At 39.3% G+C, this 10,912-nt stretch overlaps 1 long non-coding RNA gene across 1 annotated transcript; it reads left to right on the forward strand.

Annotated features, from left to right (window-relative positions):
• The first annotated feature begins 597 nt into the window (after positions 1–597).
• LOC132538330 (uncharacterized) lies at positions 598–6,363 on the forward strand. The gene is made up of 4 exons (XR_009549727.1): positions 598–737; positions 3,322–3,371; positions 4,923–4,973; positions 5,806–6,363. It is a non-coding gene; the product is annotated as an uncharacterized LOC132538330 (long non-coding RNA).
• The last annotated feature ends 4,549 nt before the right edge of the window (positions 6,364–10,912 follow it).

Here is a 10,912-nt window from a genome sequence, read left to right on the forward strand (position 1 = left end):
TTGCTGTCATCACTGCTTTGTATGTGCCCCCAACCCTGCAGTGTGTTGTGAACAGTCTCCCCCAAATTTAACTGCATTTAGGATTTTAGAATACAATTCTGTTTAGAAATGTCTTTGCAGATACCATTAGTTAAGATGGGGAATACTAGGGTGGGCCCTAAGTCCAGTGACTAGAAAGAACCCTTACAGGAAGAAGAGAAGAACAGGAAAGAATGGAGACAGCGAGTGGACTTATTTTTCCATAAGTCAAAGAAAGTCCAGGATTAGGAGGAAACACCAGAGGCTAGGAGAAAAAGCCTGGACAGTTCCTTTCTTTTCCTTTCTTTCTTTCTTTCTTTCTTTCTTTCTTTCTTTCTTTCTTTCTTTCTTTCTTTCTTTCTTTCTTTCTTTCTCTTTCTCTTTTTCTTTTTTAAAAATATTTTAATTTAATTTATTCATTATTAAATAAGAGACAGAAATAAATTAAGAGGAGAGTGGGATATATATATATAGAGAGAGGGGGGGGGAGAGAGAGAGAGAGAAAGAGAGAGAGAGAGATTGAGAGAGACCTGCAGCCCTGCTTCACCTCTCATGCTGTTTCTCCTTGCAGGTGGAACCCACGGGCTTGAACCTATGACCTTGTGCTTAATGTGTATGCTTAACTAGGTGCGCCACCGCCTGGCCTGAGACAGCTGTTTCTTCAGATCTTCCAGAGGGAACCAACTGAGCTGACACCATAACCTTTGGCTTTCTGAACTGTGAGACAACACATTTTTGCTGCTTTAATCACCATTTTTGTGGTCATGTGCTTTTACAGCAGCCTTCAGGAATAGATATAACCCTTTCTCTTTTCATTATAGGCATGCAGCAAGAATCCCATGTCGGCCTGTTTTCAGTTCCCCATTTTGTGCCAGCACAAATTCTAGGTGGACTTTCCCAAATGGAGTGATTGATCTCACTCTGCCATTCCGATTACCAATCTTATATAGTCTGCTGACATTTCTTGGTCACTCAGCTACATTTTGTAGTAGATTTCTTCTTCTATTATTTATCTATCTATTTAATTTTTATTGCTACTAGGGTTAGGGCTGGGGCTCAGTGCTGGCACTACAAATCCACCTCTCCAGCAGACACTACTCCCCTTCCCCCCACCCATTTTATTGGATAGGACAGAGGGAGAGAAGGAGAGGAAGAGAGAAAGGCAGACACCTGAGGGTATGCTTCACCTGCAGGTGGGGAGCAAAGGTTCCAGTCCCTAACCCGGGTCCTTGCACGTGGTAACAGGTGCACTCAGCCTGGTGACTGGTCACTGCTTGGACCTCTTCTGTTATCTAGGGCAAATATTTCACTCTTTTCCCTTACAACTTAGTAACTCTGCCTCTTATTATGATGAGGAAACAAAGGCAAGGAGACGAGACACACTTGTTCTGCCTTCTCTCAAATCTATGGAATACAGCTTGCCCGTATTTGTACACCTCCTTTTTTTTTCTTCCAGCTTCCACTTTTTTTTTTTTTTTTTTTTTAAAACCAGAGCACTGCTCAGCTCTGTCTTAAGGTGGGGCTGGAGATTGAATCTGGGATCTTTGGTGCCTCAGGCATGAGAGACTTTGCATAACCATTAAGCTCTCTCCCCAACCCTTGCTTTACTCTTTTAACACAAAGACAGTTATTAATGGATGCTCTATACCCGGCAGTGCTCTCGGGGTGGTCTCAGACTCTACCTGAGACTCCAAGGTCCCAGTTTCCCTCTCTTACCCACCCCCTCCCTACCCCCACCATCAGCCAGAGCTGAGCAGGGCTCTGAGGAGGAGGAATAAACCAAACAGTAGTATGAATTCATGAAGTCTAGGCTAGCAAAAAAAAAAAAAGACCTTTATTTTTGAGTGATTATATTTCTTGGTAAAAGACAAATTTATAAGCAAACAAATCTGATGTAATATTAGATATTAAAAGTGTTTTAAAGTAATGTAAAGTTATAATCAGGAGGTAAGGTATGTAAGATGCAGGGAAAGGATTCAAGTGGCACATTGCTGACAAGGTTTTATTTATATTTATTTTTTTTGCTTCGTACCAGTTTGCTGAACTTTGCTTATAGTTCTGCTGGGCATTCTCTAGCTCAGAGCCTTAGTCATGAAAATGATTTGCATAACATTATGCTATTTCCTTAGGCCCTTTTGATGTTAGCAGAGATCTGAAGGAATTGAAGGGTGGGGAATTGTTACTTTCTCCCAGAACTAACACCTGCTCCATAGATTAGCTTTTTATCTGTCCTATATAAAACAATTTTCCTAACAATTTTCATGCACATGATTCTTGAATCAGTATCTTCTTTCTTGTGTCATGCCTGTCTGCGCACAAACATAACTTTGCGAAAAATGCTTTTAGGATTCATATTTCCTTAGTTTCTCTCCCCTTTTATTATATATAAAATGCTCCTCTAAGAGTTTCTGTACTGACTATCCTACCTTATTTTTTTTTCTCCCCCTTTTCTTTCTTTTTGACGGAGGGCCAAAGAGAGAGATAGAAAGGGAGAAAGAGAAAGAGGCAGAGAAGGGGAGATGTCTAAAACAGTCTTTTACTACTCAGGAAAGTCTCCCAACTCCTTCCCTTGCAGGTATGAACCAGTGGCTTGAACCTGTGTCCTTGCACATGGCAATATATGTACACGCTACTACTTGAAGTAACCACCTAGCTCCTCCACCACCCCCACACTCATGGTCGACTTCTAGCTCTCCTTTCATTTGACTTTGAGAAACTTTTTAAGTGGTGGATCACAAATTCTCTTTAAGAGTACTTTCATAGTCGCTGTCTGAACTACCCTCATTTTCCTCTCTCTTCATTGAAACTGCATTCTCAGTTTCTAAGTATCTAAATGTTAGCACATCCCGGAACCCTTTGCTTCTCTGTCTATATTCATGTGTTAGGAGGCCTCACCCTGTCTCATAAAAAAAAAAAAGAAAGAAAAAGAAAGAAAAGAAAAAAAAATCCTTCCATATGCTCCTGATCGAGATTTTATCTTCAGACTCTCAGAGCTTCAGACTCATGAGTATTCAATTTCCTATCTAACATTTCCACTAACACACATATCAAATTCAATGTGTATGAAACCAAACTTGATTTCCTTGCTTAATGAGTTTAATGCTCACCCAAGTCTTGCACTCTCACTTCCTGCTAGTTTTTTAGTCCCAAATGTGAGATATTTGGCATTCGGGTTTCCTTTCTGCCTTTTTACATCCAAGTCTAGCATCAAACCTAACAGCATTGCTTTCACATCCTGCCTTCCTTTTAGCATGACTGCAGGGTATGTCCTGAGCCACCGCTCCATTTTCTCTTTCTTCTTAGGGTTGGCGGTAGGCTTTCTAGAAGACTTTTGATTATCCTCATTTGACCAGGTTTGTTTAATTCTGAATTATTACAGAGTGATCTTATGAAAATACAGATCGGGTCATGCCATTTCCCTTTACAAAATGCTCCATGCCTTTCTATTACATTCAAAGTTCATATATAACTGAGACTTGATAGGGCATCTACTCATTTTCCACCCTTAGTTCTCACCTGTCTGCTCTAGCTACCCTCACTATCTGAATGGTCTCTACCAGGGCTGTCGGGCCTTATGCCAGCCCCCCCCCCACCCCCACTCTGCTCTATCCTCCATTGCTGATACTATGGTCTATTTACATAATCATTGTTTTGCCTGAGACCCGCCCTGCATGCAGGGCATTAATTAATCCCACCTGTTAAAACCTTCACAACAGCTGCTATGGAAGCTTTCTACCTTCCCACTTTTTCCTTTTCTCCACCCCCTTTCCTAGCCATTTCCTCTTCCGACTTGCTACTTCTGGTTCTAAATATACAAAAGCGTGGTCTCTGACCAATAAAGACGCATTGTGTTCCCATTCCACCACGTGTTCCTGGTTCCTGGTTTCTCTCCCGCATCGCTGAGTAAGCAGCAGCCCAAGTTGGCTCCGGTGGAGTTATCTCCTACCCAGAAAGCATGAGCCCGGGAAGAAACACCCTCATGCTAGCCTGGCACAGGGCTGTTGGTCATTCAGGGTCTCCCAATGGAGCCTTTATCTGGGAGGCTCTCCCCTCTGTTATCTATATAACTTCTCTCATGTAATTTAAATTATTTCCTTATCAAAGAGGCCTAGTTAAACTATGTAACTTTAAGTAACACTGCATCTGTATGTTATCCAGAATTATTTTGCATCTCTTAAATGCATTATTTTTGTTTGTCACATCTATAGTAGCTGATATTATATATTCATTTACTGACGACTTATTATTTGTCATTCTTATTAAATGTCAATGGGAAGGATTCTATTGTTTTAATTCTTGAACCTAGAACATGATGGTCATTGAATATATGTTTGTTAGTTGAATAGAATTAAGGCTTATAAAAATCTGAATGCTTGGATAAATTTTATAAAATAAGATATAATCAAAATATCCATGATAAAAAATACATTCCCAGAAGTTTGCTAAGTGCTATATATATCTGAACTCTTTAATTCTTATATTAAAAACATTTTTATGAGTATATATATACTTATAAATACATATATTTAATATATATGTGTATTAACAAACACACACACACACATATGGAGGAAGAGGAAGGGAGAGGCTGACTCTTGTGATGCTGGGAAGTTGTGCAGTAATAAGAACTCTGGATCTGTAAGTGTGAAATTCTACCACACTTTGACCACTGGTATCACATAAATCCTATATTTTTATGCCTAATCTTATTTGACTCAGAGATCAGGCTATAGCTCTTTAACTTGTAGCTAAGATTACTATAATTTCTGTTTACCACAAGGAAAACAGTGAAAATTTAAGGAACTTTCCTAATAAGTGCAAATAGTAGAATTTTAATCTGTATGTGTCTAGATCCCAAATTCCACAGTACAGAAATCTCAAAAATGCAAATGTTTATCCATTAGAAAAAGAAGGAAAAAAAGCTGCTGACATCTCCTTGGAAAATAGCATAGAGAGTATGTAAGTAAAAATGGGATTGCCTTATGATGCTGCAATATCATTCTTTGGTAAATAGTTAAAGGATATGCAAACACTGATGCAAGGGACATACACACCCTATATCCACAGCTGCTTTATTCACAACTGTGAAAAAATGAAAGCAACCTAAGTGCCCATCGACAGACAACTGGATTAAGAAGTTCTGAGACATATTCAATAAGCTACTACTTTGAAAAAAAAAAAAAGATGATATTGTGTCTTTTGGGAAAAAAATTGATGGAACTAGAGTTGATTATGTTAAGTGAAATCAGTAAGGAAGACAATTCTCAGATGGTTTTGCTTATAGAGGGAATATAGGAAATTGAAACACATGAAATTTCTAAAAATTTTTGTATGGGACCATTTGTTGTTTTTATTGCTGAGTTTGGTGAGCTCTTTATATATTTTGGTTATTTTTTATTTTTTAATTTATATATTTTAATATTTATTTATTCCATTTTGTTGTCCTTGTTGTTTTATTGTTATAATTATCGTTGTTGATGTCATTGTCATTGGATAGGACAGAGAGAAATGGAGAGAGGAGGGGAAGGCATAGAGGGGGAGAGAAAGACAGACACCTGCAGACCTGCTTCACCCCCTGTGAAGCGACTCCCCTGCAGGTGGGGAGCTGGGGGCCCGAACTGGGACTATTTTTGTAATTAGTCCCTTGTCTGATGTATGGCATGTGAAGATCTTCTTCCATTCTGTAAAATGTCTTTTTGTTTGGGTGGAGGTTTCTTTCTCTGTGCAAACACTTTTCAATTTGGTATGATTCCATGGGTTTATTTTTGATTTTTGTCTTCCTTGCAGCTGGGTTTGTATTACTGAAGATACCTGTAAACTTTAGATGGAACAGAATGCTTAAAGAATGGTCTCTAGGTTTTGGATGATTTCTGGTCTAACATCCCAGTCATGGGTCCATTTGGAATTTACTATTATGTCTGGTGAAATATACCGATTCAGTTTCATTCTTCTGCATGTTTCAACTCAAATTTTTCAACCCCATTTGTTGAAGAGACTCTCTTTTCTCCATTTAATAGTTTCAACCTCCCTGTAAAAAAAAAAAGAGATTTACATAGGTGGTGGGGCTTATTTGTGGGCTCTCAATTCTATTTCACTAGTCCTTGTGTCTATTTTTGTTTCAGTACCAGGCAATTTTGATTGCAGTGACTCTCTAATATAGCTTGAGATCTGGGAGCATAATGCTCCCAATTCTGCTCTTTTTCTCTCAAGATCACTTTGGCAATTCTAGGTATTTTCTGGCTCCAGATACATGTTTGTAGCCTTTGTTCTATTCACCTAAATATATTGGGTGGAACTTTGATGGGGATTGCATCACATTTGCATATGGTTTTGGTTAGAATATTCATTTTGGCACCAAAGTAAAACATTTTGGGGCAAGGGGGCGTGTTCAGGTGGAGGAGGACCTAAGTGGGGAGTTAGAGTTTTATCAGAACACTGGAAATGCTACATATATACCAACTACTGTATTTTCTGTTGACTATAAACCGTTAATACCCCTAATAAAGAAAATAACAACAACAAAAGGAATATTGATTTTGATGATGTTAGTTCTTCCAATTCATGAACATGAAATATGATGTTAGTTCTTCCAATTCATGAACATGAAATATCTTTCCACTTCTTTGTATCTTTTTCTATTTTCTTAAATAGTGATTCATAGTTTTAAGTGTACAAGGCTTTTACTTCTTTTGTGAGGGTTATTCCTAGATATTTTAAACAAACAAACAAATAAACAAAAAAAATACTCCATCAAAAATGAGGAAAGGATATAAAAAAATGTATTCACCGAAGAAGAGATCCAAAAGGCCAACAGACATAGGAAAAAATTCTTGAGTCATTGAGTGATTTTCAGAAAAATGCAAATAAAGACAGCAATGGGATACCACGTCATCCTTATGAGAATGTTATATATCAGAAAGGATAGCAACAACAAATGCTGGAGAGGTTGTGGGGGACAAGGAATCTTCCTGAACTGCTGGTGGGAATGTAAATTGGTGGAGAACAGTCTGAAGAACTCTCAGAAAGCTATAATTGGACCTCCCTTATGACTCAGCAATTCCTTTCCTGAGGATATATCCTAAGGAACAAAATACACCCATCCAAAAAAAAAAAAAAAATCCCTGTATACCTATGTTCATAGCAGTACAATTTGTAATAGCCAAAACCTGGAAGCAACCTAGGTGTCCAACAACAGATGGATGGCAGAGAAAGTTGATATATATATATATATATATATATATATATATATATATATATATATATATATATATATATACAATGGAATACTAATAAGAATAATGAATTCACCTTCTTTGCCTCATCTTGGATGGAACTTGAAGGAACCACGTTAAGTGAGTATGCCGTAAAGGAAAGGACGAATATGGGATGATCCTACTCATAGACAGAAGTTAAAAAATAAGAAAGGAAAGGGAAACACAAAGCAGAGCTTGGTCTGGGTTTGGAATATTGCACCAAAGTAAACAACTCTGGGGGGAGGGTGGATTCTTGGTAGAGGTGTAGGGGTGGGGACACTAACTTTTGGTCATGGGAATGGTGTTAAACTATACTCCTATTAACTTATAATCTTATACATCACAATTTATTCAATATTTCATGGGAAAATATGCTGGTATGCTTCTAAATTCTGCTTCTAAGACCTTCTGTTTTGATCATCACATTAGGTTCGCTTGTATTACTTATGATGTGGTCTACTTACATAATCACTGTTTTACCTGGGTCCCGCCCTGCCTGCAGGCTACTGGTTTAACCCCCACTGGTTAGACGGAAGCTTTCTATGTTCTGTTTCTGCTCTTTTTTTTGCTCCGCCCCCTCTCCTAGTCATTTCCTTTCGCTTGCCACTTCAGGTGAAGAGATGCATAAAAAGCGATGTATCTGATTAATAAATGAGATATTGCTTCCCAGCTCAGCCATGAGTCCCTGGTCATCTCTCAACTGCCCGTGAAGCTAGCCCAGCTTGGCATATGGTGCCCTGAACAGGGACTGGCAAATGGCGCCTGAACAGGGACTGGCAAAAATAGATTGAACATACCTCCTACTCCTTATTTTGTCATCCGTATTTCACAAATGAGCAAAACCATCTGTTGTCTATCACCACTTATTTCCCTTATAACAATCACCTCCAGTTCCATTTATTTTGTTCAAAATGATGCAATATCATCTTTTTAAATTGCAAGTAGTAGTCCATTGAACATATAGCCCATGACGCTTTTGTTCATTCTTTATTTGTTATTAATAGTAGGATACAAGACTAAGATTATAGTTCCACACCACACACCTTTCACCAAAGGTCTGTTTCTCTATTTCCACTTCTCAAAGATAGTCACCATAACTCTCACAAAGTCGTAGAAACAGTTTATTTGCCTGTCTTCCTTCCTTTCTTTCTTTCTCTCTCTCTCTCTCTCTCTCTCTCTCTTTCTTTCTTTCTTTCTTTCTTTCTTTCTTTCTTTCTTTCTTTCTTTCTTCTTTTTCACCAGAGCACTGATTCTGGTGGTGCTAGGGACTAAAACTAGGACTTTGGGCCCTCAGGCATGACAGTCTGTTAGCATTACCATTATCCTCTCTACTCCCACTTTTTGCAAGCTCATGTGTATCAGTGCTCTAGATTCCACATGAGTGTGAACATCCAGTAGCAAAAACATTATCTCTAGTAGTCTGGGAGGTAACACAGTGGAGACTGAAGAACTTGCAGAGTTTGATCCTTGGAACTGCATGTACAGAGAAGGGCTCTGGTGTTCTCTTTCTCTTTCTTTACCTCTCCCATTAATAAACAGATCTTAAACATAGTACTAAGATATTGGAAATGTGTGAAAATCTTTATAATTAAGTTCAATGTGATCCAATGCAAATATAATGTTAGATTCACTAGAAGCTCTAAGGAATAAATGAAAAAAGAAGTTAAAAATCCCAAATAACTGAACTTTTATAAAGTGAAAGGAGATAAGCTCTTCTTTTTTTCCTTTGGAAAAGCTTTGACGATCATTTCTTACCTCTTTCTAGTTTGCTTAGTCATTTTCTTAACACCAAAAAACTTAATTTCCACTTTTTAAATTCCTATCAGCTCTTGTAATGAATATTTCACTATCTTTTATTTACATTATTATGAAATTAAAATAAGGAAACAAGTGCTAGGTGGTTGAGAATGCTGTTGAGAGCCACATTTCCATGTGCAAGGACCGAATTTATGGATACGTGTGAACATAACGCTCTATCTCACGAGACCTGGCCTATATCTAGGTTTTGGGACTTTGTTAGGAAGTGAACCTCCTGGAATGGAATTAGAGAATACTGTGAAAGGAAAGGTCTCACCCGAGTAATGAGGGTGAAGGGTTGACATTCCATGCCTGACATCTCTGGACACAGTCTGAAGTGAAGCATGCTGAGATGGTTCTCGTTGCATTGATCAGGTTGGGATCAGCGGATGCAATATTGTTTGGACCTGAATTCAAGTCCTTTGTCCTAACCTGCCTTGAGAAAAGCTTTCTAAGTAGTGGAACAGTGCTGCAGGTCTCTCTCTCTCATTCTCTCTCTCTCTTTCTCTCCCTCTCTCTCTACCTCTCTACCTCTTTTTCTATCTCCTACTTCTCATTTCTTTCTGTCTATCAAATAAGAAAAGAAAGGAAGGGAGAGGGGAAGGAAAGAAGGGAAAAAAAAAAAAGGAAGTGAAATGGCCGTTAAGAGAGGTGGGTTTGCCCTACAGGCACTGAATATCAGTGACAAACCAGGTGGCAATAAAAAAATTAAAAAAAAAATCAATCACTAAAATAAGAAAAGAGAGGGAAAGAGATCAGCTAACTATTGATATGTGCTTCGGCAGCCTGACATAAGGGAACAGGAATAAGTAAGGTACAGTCCAGTCCTAAAGGAGTTTACATTCTAGAGGAAAGATACAGTGACTAGAAAGATATCTCACTACGTAGGAGAAATGCTTTGCCATGCACATGACCCAGGCTCAAGCCCTAGTACTGCATGTAAGTACCAATGAATGGGGTATATTTGGTACTGTGGTGAATCGAGCAGCTTCATCGACTGCTATATGTGTTTCTTGTAGGCAGATAACATCTGCCTGATGCTGTATCGCCAATTGACCAATAAGAACGCGTTTGGCAAAGGACAGCCCCTCAACATTAAGTTGGAGGACTCGAAGAGCAGGACCAACAGCTTGAAAGCTGTCAGGAGCTGCTTGTTGCTGGCTTTGAAAGTGACTGGGATCCATGTGGATTCAGTCGGCTAGGAAGGATCGTCAGTTTCCCCAATGAATGGGTACTCACGAGATGCACCACGGGAAGGTCGATCCAATGCATCCCAATGCAACTCTCTTGGAAACAGAGCTGGCAGTCAGCTGAGGTCAAGAACAAACACCTCGTCACAGACCCCTGCAAGCGTCAACCCGGCTTTGACCTGGCACGTTATGATCGGGCCCTCCTCAATCGCTATGGAACAGGCCATGGCCAGTGCGCCGCTATGTTCCATCGCTGGGGAGCCAGAGACGACCCGAACTGCCCCTGCGGCTCCAGACAGACTATGACCCACATAGTCAACGACTGCCACCTCTCCAGATTCAAAGGAGGTCTCGAAACTTTCCATCAGGCTCAACCTGACGCTGTTGACTGGCTACGGAAGAAGGGCAAACGCTAGAAGAAGAAGAAGTACTGTGGTGACTCTTCCTTTTTCTGTTTCTCTCTCTGAATGAAAAAATTGGTCTGAGAGCAGTAAAATAATTCATGCTCATTGTCCTGGGTCCCCAAAATGTCTGAAGGTGGGGGTTGTGCGGTAGACATAAAACAAGTGTTCATATTAAAATGTGATTAGAGTGGCAACAGCAGCAATGAGAGACATGAACATTGAGGAAAGAGTGGGGTAGAACTTTTGTCTA

This window comes from Erinaceus europaeus, chromosome 4 (assembly GCF_950295315.1).
Source record: "Erinaceus europaeus chromosome 4, mEriEur2.1, whole genome shotgun sequence".
NCBI classification, from domain to species: Eukaryota; Metazoa; Chordata; class Mammalia; order Eulipotyphla; family Erinaceidae; genus Erinaceus; species Erinaceus europaeus.